The following is an 18,086-nucleotide window of genomic DNA, read 5'->3' as shown; positions in this document are numbered from 1 at the left end:
TCTGTCCTTATAATGCTTTTATCTCCCCTTCCCTTCATTCTGGTTCAGATCCACGATTCCCTTTGGCTCTTATTCATTTATAGATTCCTCTGAAGTTTTCACATTTCCTTACAGTCCCAGCATCTACCTAGTCACCTGCTCGTTTCACTCTGCTGAAATGTGCCTATTTTCAGTCAAAAGTAGTCAGACCGTCTCCTCTCTGGGAGGCAGGTAGTGTATCTACAGATTGCCTTATGCTAGTGTGTCTATCTCAAAAATGAGATGTCTAAAGAAATTATTCTTGAGCCTCCAAAGAGATTTCATACCTTCTGTTATACTATGGATAAAGTTTATATTGCTGTCATCATTGGTGTTTTTCCCCTGTAAACTAACTTACTGATATGTAGCAGTGGTTATGTGAAAAGAACCTTGAAATATTTCTCTGTTTTCTATCCCCAGATGTGCCTGACTTAATAGCTAACATTCTTTTACCATCTTTTACCATCTGTCTGGTGCTAAACTCAACAATTATAAAATATTTTTAAAATATTTAGATTAAGAAATTTCCCAATTTCTTTTGAGTGTTTACTCAAACTGGAATCTCAGAAATACTGTTATTAAAAAGTTTCTTCTAAAACCTAACCTAAATGCTCATTGTACCAATCTGCCCTCATGAAAACAGAATGTTCCTAACTTCAGGTAACCATTTACTGCTGTTAAGCGCACTCTCAGCTTTCTCTTGCCTACAATATATTCTTTTCTTAAAAATCTTTTTCTTCAGACCCTTATTAATTTGGGTTTCTTTTGGTAATCTGCCAGTATAACTTCCAAATAATAAAGATGTTCCAAGTTAAAAACACTTCAGAAGTTTTGTTCACTTAGACACAAATTCCACTGTGTAAGTCTCTTGAAGTTGTTATATTATTACAGTCTGTGAGGATTAGTATATTATAAGGAGATTACTAGACTCCATTACTTAGCAGCACAGTGAGAGAGGGTGCACCACGGGAATACAGAGCAATAAACGCTTGAGTTGTACAAGTAGAAGAGTTCTGGGTAAACAGTGTTATGTTCCAGCACCCTCTTTAAAACACAGCATCAAACTAATTAACTTTTCCTGAGTATTACTCCATATACACTATTTGCCGTAAGGGATAGAGAATACCGAAAAAATATGGGACGTGATTTCCAGCGTCAAGAGTTCTAAACTCATGTTGAAGAAGGGATGTGTTCATGTTGGTGTAAGCCATTTTAGAGAGTTATCAACAGCATAGTTTTAATAATAAAGGCAGAAAAACTGAGACTCTGAGAAGTCAAATAGTTGCCAAGGTTATACAGGTGGGAAGTTACAGAGATGAAATTCAAATTTGTCTGTCTGGGTGAGAAGGTCATGATCCTTCCTTATGTTAAATCAACTTGATACAAGGGAAAAAAAGATGATAACACATGAAAAAACATTGAATCCTAGGTGATGATGCATCAATTCTGAGTATAGTCTCTAGTTGCTCTAGAAGAACTTGGGGAGGGTGAAAGTAACCTAGAAAGAATTCATGGAAGAGATGGGAACTAAGCTGTAGTTTGAAGAGGAGTAGGATAAATACACACACAAGGAAAGATGAAAATATAAGAAGAGTTGGTGCAAAGGCATATAAATAAAAATAGGCTGTTTGTATATTTTAAATGTGGAAGCTAATGGATTTTGTTAGTTTATAATAGGCTCTTTTAGCAATAGCTGAGAAATAAGGATAGGAAAGGACATAATTGTCGTAGCTGCACTGATTGATCATATAACAGTTACGGGTACAGTTAAGTGCTTTAAATATATTAACTCATTTAATCTGCAGAATAACCATATCAGAGGGTTACTATAATTAATTCCAGTTTATGGATGAGAAAATTGTTGTGCAGAGAGGTTAAAGAGCTTTTCCAAAGTTCATAGAACTAGTAAATAGAGAACTGAATTCAGAACCAGGCTTTCTAGTTCTAGGTACTATATTTTTAATCATTATCTATTGCTACATAAAATGATAAAATTTTGCATGCACCCTTGAAAGTCATGTATATCAGCTGTACACTAGGAAAAGGAAAATGAAATAGTGGTCTAGGATGTATGCCTGTTAGGATTGGAGTTAAGTAGTGGGTGATGTGCAATAGGATTGGAGAGTAAGATGATAAAATCTGAAATAATCTGTGATTAGTTATAAATATTGAAGGGGAGGTAGATATAAATTTTTAATGAAATTTTGGGCTCTAATGATTGAAATATTCCTGGTGTCAACTACAGATAGGCAGGTTGATTGTGAGACCCTGTTTGGAAGGAAAAGTGATTAGTTCAGTTTTCCTATTCTGAGTTGAGCCAACTGTGAAATATGAAGAGACTGATTCCCAGAAGATGTATTTTAGAATACAGGAAAGACAATTCACTGAGGAACACAGACATTAAGATATTAACTTAGTAGTTGCACTGTCCAGTACATTTAATAAACATTTGAGTGTAAAAAGTTACTGAAGAAGTAAAATTCAAAGTGGATTCCTTGGACCATTACTAGGCCACAGACTGTTACCAGTCAGAATTAAGAGTAATTCTTATTTATTTTATTTTACAAAAGTACTGATATGCAATTGGGGTTAAAAAAACTGGTTCTTAATGACAAATAGTTTAAAAACAGATATCAGGATGACATCTCTTCACTGCAGTGGTGGAGTCACCCAGACACATTGAGGCAATTTCCCACATGTCATGATCAAGCTCATGGAATTCACCTTACTTGCTTTTGTTCCTTCTAGTGCCCCCTCCTGATCAGTAGGAGCCTGGATCTCCAATCTTTTCCTGGAGTGCAGTGTCCTAATTGTCTGCAACAAGTACTGGGGCAGAGGATTTGCTTTTCTGTAATATGTAATTAAAGTGAACAATCCAAGAGGCAGCATCCTGTAATGGAACCAAAGTCAATCTAGACAAGCCATCTCACTGTATCGTCAATCCAAACATTCTTGACACAGGGTTAAGGGTTAAAAGCGAAGAATCAGAAAGAAAATAACCATTTTTTCTCGGCTTGAGAAATATCCAAAGTCATTTTCATGGATCTTTTATAGGTTGCTGTGGTTAGTTGTAGATTCTTTAGCAACATTGATTATACCTGTGCAGTTATGATCTGGGAAGCATCAGACCTCGTCAGCAGAACATAGACATGAAGATGGCTTGTTGCCTTATTTTTCTTAAAGTGTACCTGCACCATTGCTAGGCTTCCTGAGAATTCTCAAGCTGTTTTATAGGATTTTCTAAGGAAGATCCTCTGAACCCACCAGGCACTGGGATGGGGCAGGGCTTGCATTATTTAAAGCAGTTGCAGTGCAATGTTTCCTCCAATAGAGGTGGACTGACATTGTCTCCCCTGGGCCCTGGTCTTCCCAGGTGGAATGGTGGAAAGACAAGTTCTTAACTCTGAAGAACTTAGAAGTTTTGGGGTTCTCAGGGGTCTGAGATAACACCCTCCTTCAGGTCAGCCTCTGTCTAGTGGCCATTATGCAGGATCTCAAACACAGATGCCTGCTATAGGGACCCAGCGGCACTATTCCTATGCTGTGGACACACAGGAAGTCCCGGCCAGGCACCTGATTGTTTTTCTTTGTATTCAAGTCAGAAACAACAGACCTACATGGTTAAACTGTTTCCCTTGGTAAAGCAGCTGATTAGGTTTGTTTAATGTCTGAAGTTACTCTGTAATCCTGAGTAAAGGGGCAAGTAGAGGTACAGAAACACCTTCTAATAAGTCCTCTGAGATGCGTAGACAGCCAAAATCTTCAGAGTATGAAGAATACAAAGATGTAAGAATCATCTGCACGTGGTAGAAGTTTACAGCCAGTTTAAAGCATAAATCATAGCAAAATCCATAATTAAGAATGTAAACAAATCCTATTTGAAGAACCAGATTTGCCCTTCCCCCTGAAACAGCATAAAAACAGACAAAATAGATGAAACACCCATTTTCAAGACACTGGACATCATCCACTAAAGAACCTAAAGAACTGACCCTAAAAGTTTGAGAACAAATTAGGTGAGCCTTAAAATGTCCTCAGTTTTAGTGCCTTGAGAGTTTCCAAGTCTTGATGCATGCAGGGGAAATTCAGGTGGAGCCTAGTTGGCTTTCTATAATGAAGAGACAGAGTTGAGAATCTGGGAAGACAACAACAGCTAGAGATTGCAGAACACAATGCTGGAAAACAGCTGCACACAAAGAGAGAACCCGAGTGATCTACAGAGGATCTCCCTTAGGTATTCAGCTGAGAACAAAGTAGCAAATTTTTGTGAGGAAACTATCTGAGGCTAGTAAAATAAATATGCCAAAAGGTAGTGGTAACAGTGCCTGATACTTATACAGGGCCAGAAATAGTACCTGGTCCCAATAGTGACATGCCTATTAGAATGACTACAATTAAAAAGATTGACCATAGCAAGTGTTGATGAGAATGTGGAGCAACTGGAATCCCCACACCCTGCTGGTAGGAATGCTAAGGGTGCAGCCATTTTGGAATGCAGTTTGTCAGACTCTTAAAAAGTCAAACATATTTCTACTCATGACTTTGCCATATTTTCATATATAAATATTTGCCCAAGAGAGGTGGAAGCATGTATCCATAAAAGACTTGTACACACATGTTCACGACAGTTTTAACTGAAAGAGCATAAACTGAAAACACACTGAATGGACATTAACAAGTAAATGGATAAACAAATTTTGATACATCCTTACAGTGGAATTACTAAGCAATACAAGGAAATGGACCATTGATACATGCTACAACATAAGTGAATGTCACAGTAATTACACTGAGTGGAAGGAGCCAGAATAAAAATGTATATAGTATATGATTCAATTTGTATAAAATTCTAGAAAATTAATACACAGTGATAAAAATCAGGTCATTACTTCTCTGGGGAAAGGGTGGGGTGTGCACTGGCCAGAAAGGATGGGAAGGAGAGATTACATAAAAGATCAGAAAACTTTTAAAGATGATAGATATGTTCATTGTCTTGATTGTGCACTGGTGATAGTTTCACAAGTGCATACATATGCCAAAACTTATCAGTTACTACAACTTAAATATGTATAGTTTATTGTGTGTCAGTTATCTCTCAAACTAAAAAAAAAAAGTATAAGCAAATGCTATTTAGCAAATGAAGGATAGACACAGTAGGTGCAATGGTTATTTAGAAAAGTGTATGAGAGAAATAGAAAATATAAATAACTTTCAGCTAAGGATAGCTATACAAAGGGGGTGAGATATATGTTAGGACTAGAAAGTAAACGTTTTGGTAGGTAGATGAAAGATGAATGGGAATGTGTTCAATATAAATAGGGTCATTAAAGTGGAAAAAATCCAGGAATTTTCATAGGTTGAATTGGATGTGATCCCAACTAGATGATCTCACTGATATTAGAGGTGGACAGAGTGGTGAGATGGGTTGGAACTTCTGAATGACATGCCAAGAAGTCTTACAGCAGAATGCATAAGCCGTCTTAAGGAAGGAGCATATTGCCAGAAAAGCAGAGGGCACCAAACTGAGTCTTCAGAATCACTTGGGTTAAGTGAATTCAGGAAAAAGAGTTACAAAGTTTGTTTATTTTAAGGAGTGGATGTAGGGGAGCATGCAGTTATCGGAGTATTAAAGAGAACAATTGGTAAAAGAGCTTCAGAAACAAGGATACAGTTTTTTGAAACATTGAAGAAGTTGTAGGGAAGGGGAAGAATGAAAGGGCCATGGCTTTAGCAATGAGAAGATGTTGATTTCCTAAATAAACACAATAAATGGGTCTCTATGACAAACTGTGTCAAACATACTCCATTATCAAGAGGTCTTCTATCAGAGAAAAACTATCCTGTTAAGGTTGGTGATTTCTATGAGGGGAATTTCTGGAGGGCAAATTTGGCTTAATTTTTTTTCCATAAAAAATTTGGTTTATTTTTGGATCTACTGTGGATATCCAGAAACCCTGAGGACTCCTCGTCCAAGTCCCATTCCAAGTACTGTTAACACTAGATCCAAAATTATTTTGACATCTTTGAAGTTCAGAATTAGGCTATCTTAGAGACCTTGAGATTAGGAGGGACCCACATTTCCCCTTTTGAGTGTCAGAACCAGGCAATTCTGAAGAGTAGAGTAAATCAAATGTAGTTTAGGCTAGTGTCTTATTCTCTGAGTACAAATTAGTTAGGCTGCTATAAGTCACGTTCTTTTATTTTATAATAGAACAACCTGCTGTTGTTAAACGAGTTAGCACTATATTGTGAGCAAACCTTTAGCAGAAGGGTTGCAAAGGTGTATTGGTGCATGAAGCAGGGATACAGAGCTGAAGTGACAGATTTTACCAGCAGCAAATTAAAAGTGCTCTCTGGTAAAATTTACATGATATTTTCAGATAAATTGTGCATCCAGGACACATGGAGAATGACAAAATTGTGAACACCATCTCTGAATAGGAAAGTCATGATAGATATATGCTTAGCTCTCAAAGAGCAGTTCATTTAAAAATAAGCCATGTTTTCTTATAGTTTCAGGGCAAGACAAGAAAAAGTTGTTTTTAAAGGGAGTGAAGATATTGATCTCTGACAGCCCGATCGTTTCAATCTAAGTGAAAACACCAGCTGTAGCAGCAGCGGCAACAAATTTACCAATTTTCCTCTTTATTTGAAAGGTTCCTTGGCCATTTGAAATGCTTTTTACCACAGGGTGAATAGAATAAGCTTTTGGTTTCATCTCCAGTTCTGAATAATGAGTAGCCCCTGTTTGAGGAGTCAGTAATCATCTTTTGAAATGTCGAGAATCGTGTTGATGAGGTGGACTTAGAGACTCTTCTGTGAGTAAGTTGTTGTAGGTCTTACTGAAAGTGGTCACTGAGACTCATCCACTCTTTTTATTCCTCTCGTATCTCCTCCCACAAGCCTCCTCAAAACATCACTCCTCTTCACCTGCCCCTAAAAAATCACTCTGATATTGGAGGCTAGATCCATCATTGCATTTGTAAGCCTAGAATCAAGGGAACTATTACTGCTTTTCTTCACAAGACTAGTTCTTTTTGCACATTTTTCATTATAAACTGTGCTGAAGGCATAAGGTTTCCCATATCGAGTCATAAAACATGTTGTATTTCAAGGAGGATGCACAGTTCTGGTTATTCTGGCCATGCTTTATTTGCACAGGGGCTGGTCTGGCAAGTAGCACTGATTGCCAAGATGGAAATCTAGAGCTGCTAAATTGTTTTGGAATGCATTATTTTACTTTGAAAGTAAAAAAATATTTTAGTGTTTTTGAAACTAAAATGCAGCAATTTAGTATAACCAAATGAATTTAGAACAAAAACAGGAAAGTATTCTTAGGATTTTTGCAAAATTGGCATTTCAGATTTTTTTTTTTTTTTTTTGCTTTAAAATAAAGTTTGTTGAAGTTATGGTAAAAATACAAAATACAACTAGCAGGAAAATTAGCTTTCATGAATGGAAACAGTTTGTCTCTAATAAAACACATTTTCCCCCTATTTCTGCTACCCCATCCTGTTTTTTAGGGTAATGTTCTAATCAGGACTTTTATGATGGCTTTTTTGAAAGACCAAATATTTAATGTTAATTTTTGTTTGAAGTAGTGATGGCTTTGCCGGAAAACTATGAGCTCAAAATGTGATATTTATTACAGTGTTTGTGTCCTTACTGAGGAAAATTGAATATGAATAAGTGTTAATGAGTGTCCTGGGTATCCTATAAAGAATAATTTATTCCCACTCAATAAATGAGAAAGACCAAGGGCGGGGTGTGATAAATAGTACCAGATGAATATGCTGGACTTACGAAATGACAACAATAGTATGGGCACAATAATAAATCCTTGAAAGACAGTTGTAATTCTTCCAAGACTTATGGAATGATCATTTTGCCTATGGAGAGACATCTAGGGTGATTAAATTATGTGCATTATTTTTTAGAGGGTTTATGTTTTTTCCAGTGAAAATCTTTATGATCTGTTCTCCAAATGTGAAATTCTTTTGCTATATGGGTAAATAAGTATCTTTGAAACTGGCTAGATAAGCACTGAATGTTCACAGTTGTTTTTTCTCACCATTTATACTGATGGAGAAATTTCCACACTCACTCACACACACACACACACACACACACACACACACATCATCAGGGAATTTTTTTTTTTTTTTAGTTTCCTATAGATTCTGAAGTCTTCCTAGTGATGCTGGTGTAAGCAGTCATTTCTGTTAGTTTTACACAGCTATTGCTTTGTGTTATAAAAAAAAATAGTACCCTGGGACACCACAGGAACAATCAGACCAAGTAATCTGTTTTTTTTTCTAGAAGAAAATATTTGAGTGAGAGCCTTTGACATGGTATGTTTAAGAGGAAAAAGTAAAGTTAAAAGAAAATAGCAATAACGCATAGATAAACTAAGAATAGCATCTGGAGTAAATAGATAACTTGAAAAAAGAATAGAAAGTTATCTACCTGCATGTCCCCAACACATAGAATATATTTTCTGAGGTATAACTACAAATATTTTAACTGTTTTCCTATGTGTGGTTCTAATCATGGATGTCCAGTAACTTCCTTTGAATTGTTCTTACATATTCTAATTGCTGTTTTTATAAGAAATTATTTCCTGATGTTTAACCCAATTTTCGTTTATCCAGTATAACCTCATTGTTTCTAACTGGTGTAATCTGCAAACGCACTAACAAGCCTTTCATGGTTTTGTTTCTCCACAGATCTGAAACTTCATTGTTTTGTACCTTTGGCAGTTTTTATAAGGCATATCTAAAATAAACATGCAAAATACTGTCCTATCAAGTTAGATAAGTTGAAGCACCTCTAATGTATGATGGAAAGAAAAAGAGAGAGAAAAAATTTTTAATTAGGCTAAATTTCCTTATGACGACCAAACATTTTCGCCACGAATGTATTTGATTTTCTAAAACAGGGAAGTTGGAGATATATTAGTAGTCTTATATTCTGTTTTTGCTTTTGTTACATTTAGTAGAGAAGAGTAAGGACAGTTTTTTATGCATTTTACAAGCCTTTTAATTGTGTTGGCTTAGACTTGGAACAGACTTTTAAGAGTTTATAATTTTTAGAATTGAAACAATTTTTAGTTACATAAGACAATTCTCAAAATTAAGAGTAAAGAGCAAATTATTTATTTCCTTCCTAAAACTCTTCTCTTTGTGCCCTCATTACTATGAGCCAGCCACCTTCTTAAAAATCCTGTTTTGAATCTCTGTGTTAGTATATTCTTTCTTTGTCACCTACAGTCTCACCATCTTAACAGTCTAACCCATAAGCATCACTCCCATTAAGGCTTGAGAAACTAAGAAAAGAGATATATAGATATTTAGTCAATATTTCATGGAGTTGATAACAACACTTAACAACAAACATCATATAAATGAAATGTGGCTAAGACTGTGGATAGCTATATTATATGGTTTTGAATAGTTAACCTATCATTGCACAAGCTTACTACTTTTGTGCAAGTTACTTAACCTCTCTGTGCATTTTACTTATCTACAAGTTGAGTATAATAATAATCTCTACTTCATGTATTGTTGTGAGGATCAAATTAATTAATATGTACAAAAAACACTTAGAAAATTTCCTGGCACAAAGTAAGCACTTACTAATTAGCAAGTGGTGGTAATAATAGTAATTTATACAAAATGTGATTTATCAGTTGCGTTGGTGGTTCAGTGGTAGAATTCTCGCCAGCAAAAATGTGATTTATCAAGGGAAAAGATATGGGCAATGTGATATACAAAAATGAATGAAGTTTTGGTACATACTGCACCTTGGATGAAAGTTAAAGGCATTCTTCTAAGGGAAGTAAGCCAGACACAAAAGGCATCAATATTTCTTTACCTATCTTCTTCCATCTTTGCTCTCTACTCCTCATCTTCAACCCATCTTAAGAGAAAAATGGAAGAGAAAGGATATGGAGAATATTTAAGAAAGAAGGAAGGAAAACAAAACAGTGAGGCAGAGGAAGAGGTGCAGGAGAGGGGCTTAATTTGCCTTTCCCATGGCTTTAAAGAACTCTTCAGTTTTATTTCCCTTGAATGAAACATCAAAAGGTAACATTTTGATTAAAAAAATAAGTTTCCCAGTAGTGTTAGTCCTTACCAATATGTGAATTGGAAGACTGCGATAGCTCCAGATTTAATGATAATAGAAAGAGTCTGGACTGGTGCAGAAGACGGAGCTGGTGAGTCAGCTGGCTGCCTTCATCTGTCTTTCTCTACTTCCCCAAGTCCTCTGAGACTGAAAGAAAGGAGAATTTCATACAGGAGGTCATTTGGTGAACATCTAAGTGTTGGACCGAGAAAGAATGGGGGTTTGAGTCACAGGATTTGGAATTAAATAAGGGATCATGTGACAGTAACTAGTTATTTGTTTATAGAGTCTGTGCACACAGTATATCTTAAATCTGTTAATTAGCCTAGAGGAAAAGAGGAATGATGATGGTCAGATATTTTGGAGTTAAAAAGACTTTTTATATTAATGTTAGAAAAAAATGCTAAAGATGACTTTAGTTGTGTACCACAAATAAATTGTTTTGTTTCATATATTTTTTTGATTTGAGGATGGAATTGAGTTGCCTTTGTCTGTTATTAAATTTGGCTTCTTGTAGTTTAGAAAATAAGGGTTATAGTTTTCAAACATTAAGAATATATTTGCCTTTAATTTGATTCACTTTATTTGACCTAAAAGGAATAGAAGCCAGATTATCTATGATTATGATGAATGGAATTTTCTAGGAAATGAAATTGGTTCAATGAGAGCAATTACTGTTTTTCATTGTTGTTAGCTCAGAAGTAGAGCCAGTCTTTCTGCTGTTCTTCACAGACGTCTCTCAGATATTATAGTCAATTTGCCTTACCCAGAGGTGAAGGAGGCATTTCAGGATAAATTGTTATACTGTCAAGAAGGTTGCATGTGGATAATGATGAAAGGCTTTGGTAAAAATCACAATGTCTGAGGCTGATTTTTCAGGAAGAGAATTGACTATTTAATCTTCTCTCATTCAGGCAATTGTGTACAATCAAGTATCATTGGATAATTTTTAGTAACTTTCATTTTGGAAAGGAAAATTTGAGGAAACAATGTAAGCTCAGAGGAAAGATGAACTTTAAAAAATTTTTTAAGACTTAATTTTTTAGAGCAGATTTAGGCATACAATAAAATTGAGAAGAAGGTGAGGAGACTTCCCAGACACCCTCTGCGCCCACACATGGGTAGCCTCTCCATTATCAACACGACACACCAAAGTAGACGGTTTTACCAAGGATGAACCTATACTGACACATCAGTCATAATCACCCAAAGTGTGTAGTTTACCTAAGAGGTCACTCTTGTTGTACATTCAGTGGGTTTAGACAAATGTGTAATAACTTATATCCATCAGTATAATATCATACAGAGTATTTTCCCTTCCTTAAAAATCTTTGCTCTGCCTATTCATCACGCCTGCCTGGCTACCACTGATCATTTATTGTCTTAATAGTTTTGCCTTTTCCAGAATATCATATAGTTGGAATCATACAGCATATAGCCTTCTCAGATCACTTAGAAAGACTGACTTTTGAAAGAGTAAATCTACATGTAACACTTTGATGAAATATTCATTTAATACCCTTGTCCGACAGAAAATTACATTCATCACTGATGTATCAATGGAAGAACATGTTCTAAAAATGGGTTTCATAAGGGAGAGTATTAACTTTCTTTTTACTGATATTTGCTTTAATAAAAATTATATTTAATTAAATTATATTTGCTTTTAAATAAACTGAAGTGAAGGAAATCCATTTATAATTAAACAGAGAGAAATACTTTATTTTTTAAATGCTTCTCTCCCCTTTCTCTAAGTTTTATATCCTCAGTTTTCTCAATTGGTATAATAGTAAAAGAAAAACATAAAATAGGATTTTCCTGTTTATTAGCATTCTGAAATAGGAGATTTCTGAAAAATTATTGGTGGATCTCGAGGAAATGTTTATGACATCTGAGATGACGCTGAATCAAATATTCAGTAGTCTTTGTGAGCAAAATTACACAGTAGATGGTTTGTCTTAATTGCCCTTGTTGGAGTTCCTCCCCAGTTGTATAATTCCTTTGTTCCTGTGACCTCCAACACACATACACACACACAATCTACCCCATGTCCTGTCTTAACCATCTAGTAGGGATAATAACTAATGGCTTACTATGGGTGTAAACTAATAATGGTTTAGGTGCTGTCAGAGAAAAACCAGAGCTGGACAGTAGTTGAATCGGTAAAAACAAAAATAGATTTTATTCAGATCTGTTGCAGTAGGGGTAAGGAGATGTCAGCATAGATCTGGGCTCAATTCTGAATACTGCAAGGAAAAATGGCGATTTTTTAGTGAACGAGTGGGGTGGGGTCAGTGGGTGGAACATTGCTAAGTCGAAACATGAGGGACGAGGGAATCTAGCTAAACTGACTTAACAGGATTCTTGCTAATCAGGCCAGAATGATCAGACGCTCCCCTGGAGGATGAGGAATCTGATTAGATATTGAGGGTGATTAGATATTGAGGGTGATCAGGTACTGAGGATGTGGGTTCTGGTTAAACTGATTTAACAGAGTTCTTTTGAAACTCGATTTTAGAAGGGCATGTACAGAGGGCCTATGAGAAGGTTCAGGAGTCTGACCGAAGTTTGATTAAGCAAAGAATCTGTCAGTACAAAGTGTATGGTGATTTATTTGCATTTTAGAGAAGAAAAAATGTGGAAAGGTTGGAAGATGAGATTGGAATGATAATCTCATAGTGCAGTTAACTCTGGGTGAAAACCTTTCAAAATTACCTTTCCTACCAAGGATGTCAATGCTGTTCTCCTACTCCATGTAATGTGCTTGCATGCACGTGTGTGCACGCACACACACACACAGGCATGTCATAGTGGAATGAATAACGAATAACGAACTTTTGAAAAGGTACTCACCCAGCTGTACCACTATTCTGACTTGAGCTTTTTCACTAACTAGATTTTTAACCCTCAAAGGCAGCCTTTGCCAAGCTGTACATGTTGTCATAAGGACAACTCTAGAAAGTATTGTAAATTAAGTTCTGCTCTGTTGTCACAATGGGGCAGTGTCAAGCACAATTTCATTTTATTTCAAACCTTTTATTTGAAGGATATTTTCACACACATCTGAATGATACCTTCCTTTTCAGGGTAATTGTTTATTAATTTGAGAAACTGTATGTAGATTTTTACCTGTATGATACCAAGTTACCAGATAAAGGTGGACAAGTCAGTAAATAACACTTTAAAATTGTAAAACTGTGTGTGTTGTTTGTGCCTCCATCTAGAAGACGAACATCATAAAGCACATCTGAAGAGAAACATCTCCCCAGTGACTGCTGTGTGCCTGAAATACCCAGTTCTAGTCTACAAATGGCACATGGGGTAGAAGTCCTGTGACATTGTGCACATCTCTTGAAACCAGTAAGACATTTAGCCATGCCCATAAGGTAATGTGTTCATGCATATTTGATTATTACATTAATTGTCACATTAGAAAGTAGAAAGCAGGATGCTGAGGGAATAAGACATGGGATGTGAGGCTTTCGTTGGAAGAGAAACACACTAACTGGCCAGTCCTACAGCACATTGATCTAGGTCAGGAACCCCTGTTGGGAGTTGACAAAAAGATTTAGCACCAAGGAACAAATTTCCAAGTAAAAACAAAATGATTTGTGGAAATGGTTCAAGATCTAACTTTAACTTTGTAATTGTTCATTTTTTAGAGAGCAAGTATTCTTTATACCCAGATGTCTGTTTATTTAAAGATAATGTTGAAGTATGAGAATTAGAGGAACTTGGCAATAGAACCTTCTGGCAAATAATATTGTGAAGAGACAGTGCAGTAGACTGAAGACTTACATGTATTGTGTTGAAGCATTTTATTAATTGAGTAAAAGCGAAAGATTTCTGTGCTTTTGATATCTAACTCTAATTAACTTCAGGAAAAGTCAAAGCTGTAAAATTGTTTTGAACCTAAGCAAGTAAAACTCCTGCTCTGTCTGCCAAGGGTATGTCATTCCTGATGTAGTTTCTGGACTCCTGGGATGAGAAGTGTAAACAGTGAAAAGGAATCACAATAAGGCGATCTGTCTTTTCAGTGCAGTTGGGTGGGGCACAATGAGGGCAGAGGGAGGGGAGGAAGCAGGAATGAGCAGGGGAAATGAGGCTTAGACACCTAAAAGGAGGATGTGCTTTACATTCCAGACTGAAACGCTACTTCAGTTACTGCTGCAGTTCTGAATTTTTCACATAGTTTAGGACAGAAGAAAGTAGCAATTCTTGTCTCTGTGCCACAGGGGTCCTTGTTCTCTAGGGTTTGAATATGAATTTGAAGTTTATTGGCCTAGGGGGTAGGAGTAAGGATAAACAGCATCAGTTTGTAACCTGACCTGAGGACAATACTCAGCTGAGTGTCACTCACTGTGACGTCTCCAGCACCATTCAAGCTGTCTGGATCAAGGTCGGCTGTCAAGCAGTATGGAGTGAAGGACTGACCTGAAGGGCACCTTCACACTGTCACGGTTTGTTCATATTAGGAATCTCCAACCTTTTGTCAAGAGAAACTGCTTTTAAATTTTGTGAAGCCTTGATTTAAACATGCATTCATTCAACAAATGTTTTCTGAGGACCTCCTATGCATTTTTCTATTGAGATATAATTGACATATAGCATTGTGTAGGTTTAAGTTGCACAGCGGTGTTGGTTTGTTACATTTATAAGATGATTATCACCTTAGGGTTACTTAACATCGCTATCATGCCACATGTATGTTATTTCCTTTTTGTGGTGAGAACAATTAAGATTTAATCTCTTAGCAGCTTTGAAGTATATATTACGGTATTGTTGACTGTGCTGTGCAGTAGATCTTCAGAACTTACATATGTACATATTGTAAGTTTGTGCCCTTTAAGAACATCTGCCTAATGTTCCCAGCCTTCAGACCCTGGTAATCACCACTCCACTTTTGGTTTCCATGAGTTTAGCATTTTTAAATTCCACATGTAAGTGATGTCATACAGCATTTTTTTCTCTGACTTATCTCACTTAACATGATACTCTCAAAGTCCATCCATGTCATACAGATGGCAGGATTTCCTTCTTTCTCATGACTGATAATATTCCACTCTGTGTGTGTGATCTCCTTTATCCATTTATCCCCTGTTGGACATTTAGGTTGATTCCATATTTTGGCTATTGTGAATAATGCTGCTATGAACTGGAATGTGCAGATATCTCTTCCAGATACTGACTTCAATTCCTTTAGATGTATGCTCAGGAGTAGGATTACTGGATCATATGGTGGATCAATTTTTACTTTTTTAGGAACCGTCATACTGTCTTCTGTAATAGCTGTACCATTTTATAGTTGTATGAACAATGTATAAGGGCTCCCTTTTTCCACATCCTTGCCAGCATTTACTATCTTTTGTCTTTTTAGTGATAGCCATCCTAACAGGTGTGAGGTGATATCTCATTGTGGTTTTGATCTGCATTTCCCAGATGATTAGTGATATTGATCATGTTTTCATATTACCCATTGACCAATTGTATGTCTTCTTTAGAAAAATGTTTATTTGGGTCGCCTTTTCAATTTGATTGTTTCCTTTGCCATACAGAAGCTCTTTAGTTTAATGTAGTCCTGCTTGCTTATTTTAGTTTTTGTTGCCTGTGCTTTTGGTACCTTTTCCAAGAAATCACTGCCATGGCTAATGTTAGGGATCTTTTCCCCTATGTGTTCTTCTAGAAGTTTTACAGATTCTGTTCTTTCATTTAAATCTTTGACCCATTTCAAGTTATTTTTCGTGAGTTGTGTTAGATAGGGGTCCAGTTTCATTCTTTAACATATGGATATCTAGTTTTCCAAACACCAAGTAAGAGACCCTCCTTTTCCCATTGTGTATTTTTGTCACCCTTGTGAAAACTTATTTGACCATACATGTATAGGTGTATGTCTGGACTCTATTCTGTTCCACTAGTTTATGTGCCTTTTTTTATGCCAGCGCCATGCTGTTTTGATCACTATAGCTTTGTAATATAGATTGAAATCAGGTGGTGTATCGCCTCTAGTTTTGTTCTTTCTCAGGATTGCTTTGGCTATTCATGGTATTTTGTAGTTACCAACACATTTTAGGATACATTTTTTCTATTTTTGTGAGAAATGCCATTGGGATTTTGATTAGAATTGCTTTGAATCTGTAGGTATCTTTGGGTAGCATTATGGATATTTTCACACTGTGAGTTTTTCCAATTCAAGAACATGGGATATCTCTTCAGTTATTTGTGTCTTCTTTAATCTATTTCATGAGTATCTCAGAGTTTTCATTTTTCAGATATTTTTTCCTCCTTTGTTAAATTGATTTCTAAATATCTCACTGATTTAACTGCTATTGCAAATGGGATTGCTTTCTTAATTTCTTTTTCAGATAACTTTTTGTTAGGGTTTAGAGATGCAACCAATTTCTGTATATTGACTTTGTATCCTGAACCTTTACTGAATGCATTTATTAGTTCTAACAGTTTTTAAGTGGTGTATTTAGGATTTTCTGTATGTAAGATCTTGTCATCAGCAATAATTTTACTCCTTTTTTTTCTGATATGGATGCCTTTTATTCCTTTTTCTTGCCTAACTGCTCTAGGTAGGACTTCCAGTACAATGCTGAATAGAAATGGCAACAGTGAGCATCCCTTTTTTGTTCCTGAACATAGAGAAGAGGATCTTAAATTTACCATTGAGTTTGATGTTAGCTGTAAGCTTTTCATTTATGGCCTTTATTATGTTGAGGAACATTTCTTTTATACCCAATTTGTTGAGCCTTTTTTTTTTTATATTGAAAGGATGTATTTTATCAAATGCTTCTTCTGCATCTATTGAGATGACCATATGATTTTTATTTTTCATTCTGTTAATGTGATGTATCATATTTATTGATTTCTGTATGTTGATGTATCCTTGCATCCCTGGGATAAGTCCCACTTGATCATGGTGACTGATCTTCCTATATATTAATGATTAATTTTTTTCTGGCAGCTTGCTGTGATATAGATACAATCTGTGTTAGCTACTGAAGATAAAACAGTGAACATATTCTCATCGTATCTCCCCTAGATGATTGCTGTAAAGGCAAACTAATCATTTTTAAATGTTGATCTCGATACACACCTTGAAAAAAGAAGTCCGATGTACAGTGTGGGTACACGATGAACAGAGGAGCACATTTGCCTTGTGATTAGGGAAAGCATCTCAGAGAACAGGAAGTCTGAGACCTAAACAAAGTTGGGGAGCTGATTATAAAGTACTGAGGAGGAAATACTGACAGAAGAGAGACTGTGCTGTTTGTACTTCCTTCCATTCTAAGGTACTCTCTAAATCTCAAGAGGGAAGATATTAAATAATGTCCCTTAGTCATCAGGCAAAGTTTTAGTTTTGTTCAATGGACTGGATTATACATGCTTATAATATATAAATCTCCCTATTGAAAATGTCTAAATGATTCTTGGTAATCGAATGTGTACTTTAAAGTAGTGTGCTTTATACAATTTCAAGGAAGGGAGGCATTATTACTGATGGAAGACATTCTGTTTTCACAAAGGATTATTGCATTCCTCCTTGTGGAGGCAAGCCTCATACAGATTACATGATGCTTTTGCGGTGGCAGATGTTCAGTGTGTTTGCTGAGTTGAATTGCAGCTTATATTGTGCCATATTAGGTTCCTTACAATTAGGCATTTTCACATTGAGTTGCAAAATTACCCATTTCCAAGGAATATATGAATTCAGTGGCTCTCAACTATCTTACATATCTAGGAGTAGGACAGACCAATGAATCTTGGATCTTCATCACCAAGAAATAATCTGTTTAGGGCACTGTCTTTAGGCAAATATTATCATCTCTACTTCAGAGATGATGCAGCTAAAAGGCTAAAGGACTTGCTCAGAGTCCTACAGCACCCTTCATATTTTTATATGGCGTTTCTATCATAAAGTAAAAATGCTTACTGTCTTC

General features: G+C 36.0%; 1 protein-coding gene across 5 annotated transcripts in view; it reads left to right on the top strand.

The window, feature by feature from the left end:
* The window catches only part of CCSER1 (coiled-coil serine rich protein 1), a 1,104,264-nt gene that overhangs the window by 32,292 nt on the left and 1,053,886 nt on the right, over window positions 1–18,086 (top strand). The window contains exon 1 of one of the 5 annotated variants that reach the window (XM_064484851.1): window positions 13,105–13,529. The exons of the other annotated variants lie outside the window; for them this stretch is intronic. The gene's annotated coding sequence lies outside the window, so the exon portion shown is untranslated. Of the gene's footprint in view, window positions 1–13,104; window positions 13,530–18,086 lie in introns of those variants that run through there. 5 annotated transcript variants of the gene reach the window in all.

The sequence above is a fragment of the Camelus dromedarius genome, chromosome 1 (genome assembly GCF_036321535.1).
Source record: "Camelus dromedarius isolate mCamDro1 chromosome 1, mCamDro1.pat, whole genome shotgun sequence".
Classification (NCBI taxonomy): Eukaryota; Metazoa; Chordata; class Mammalia; order Artiodactyla; family Camelidae; genus Camelus; species Camelus dromedarius.
Note: the sequence above shows the minus strand (reverse complement) of the source record. Positions and strands in the feature narration are given on the sequence as shown.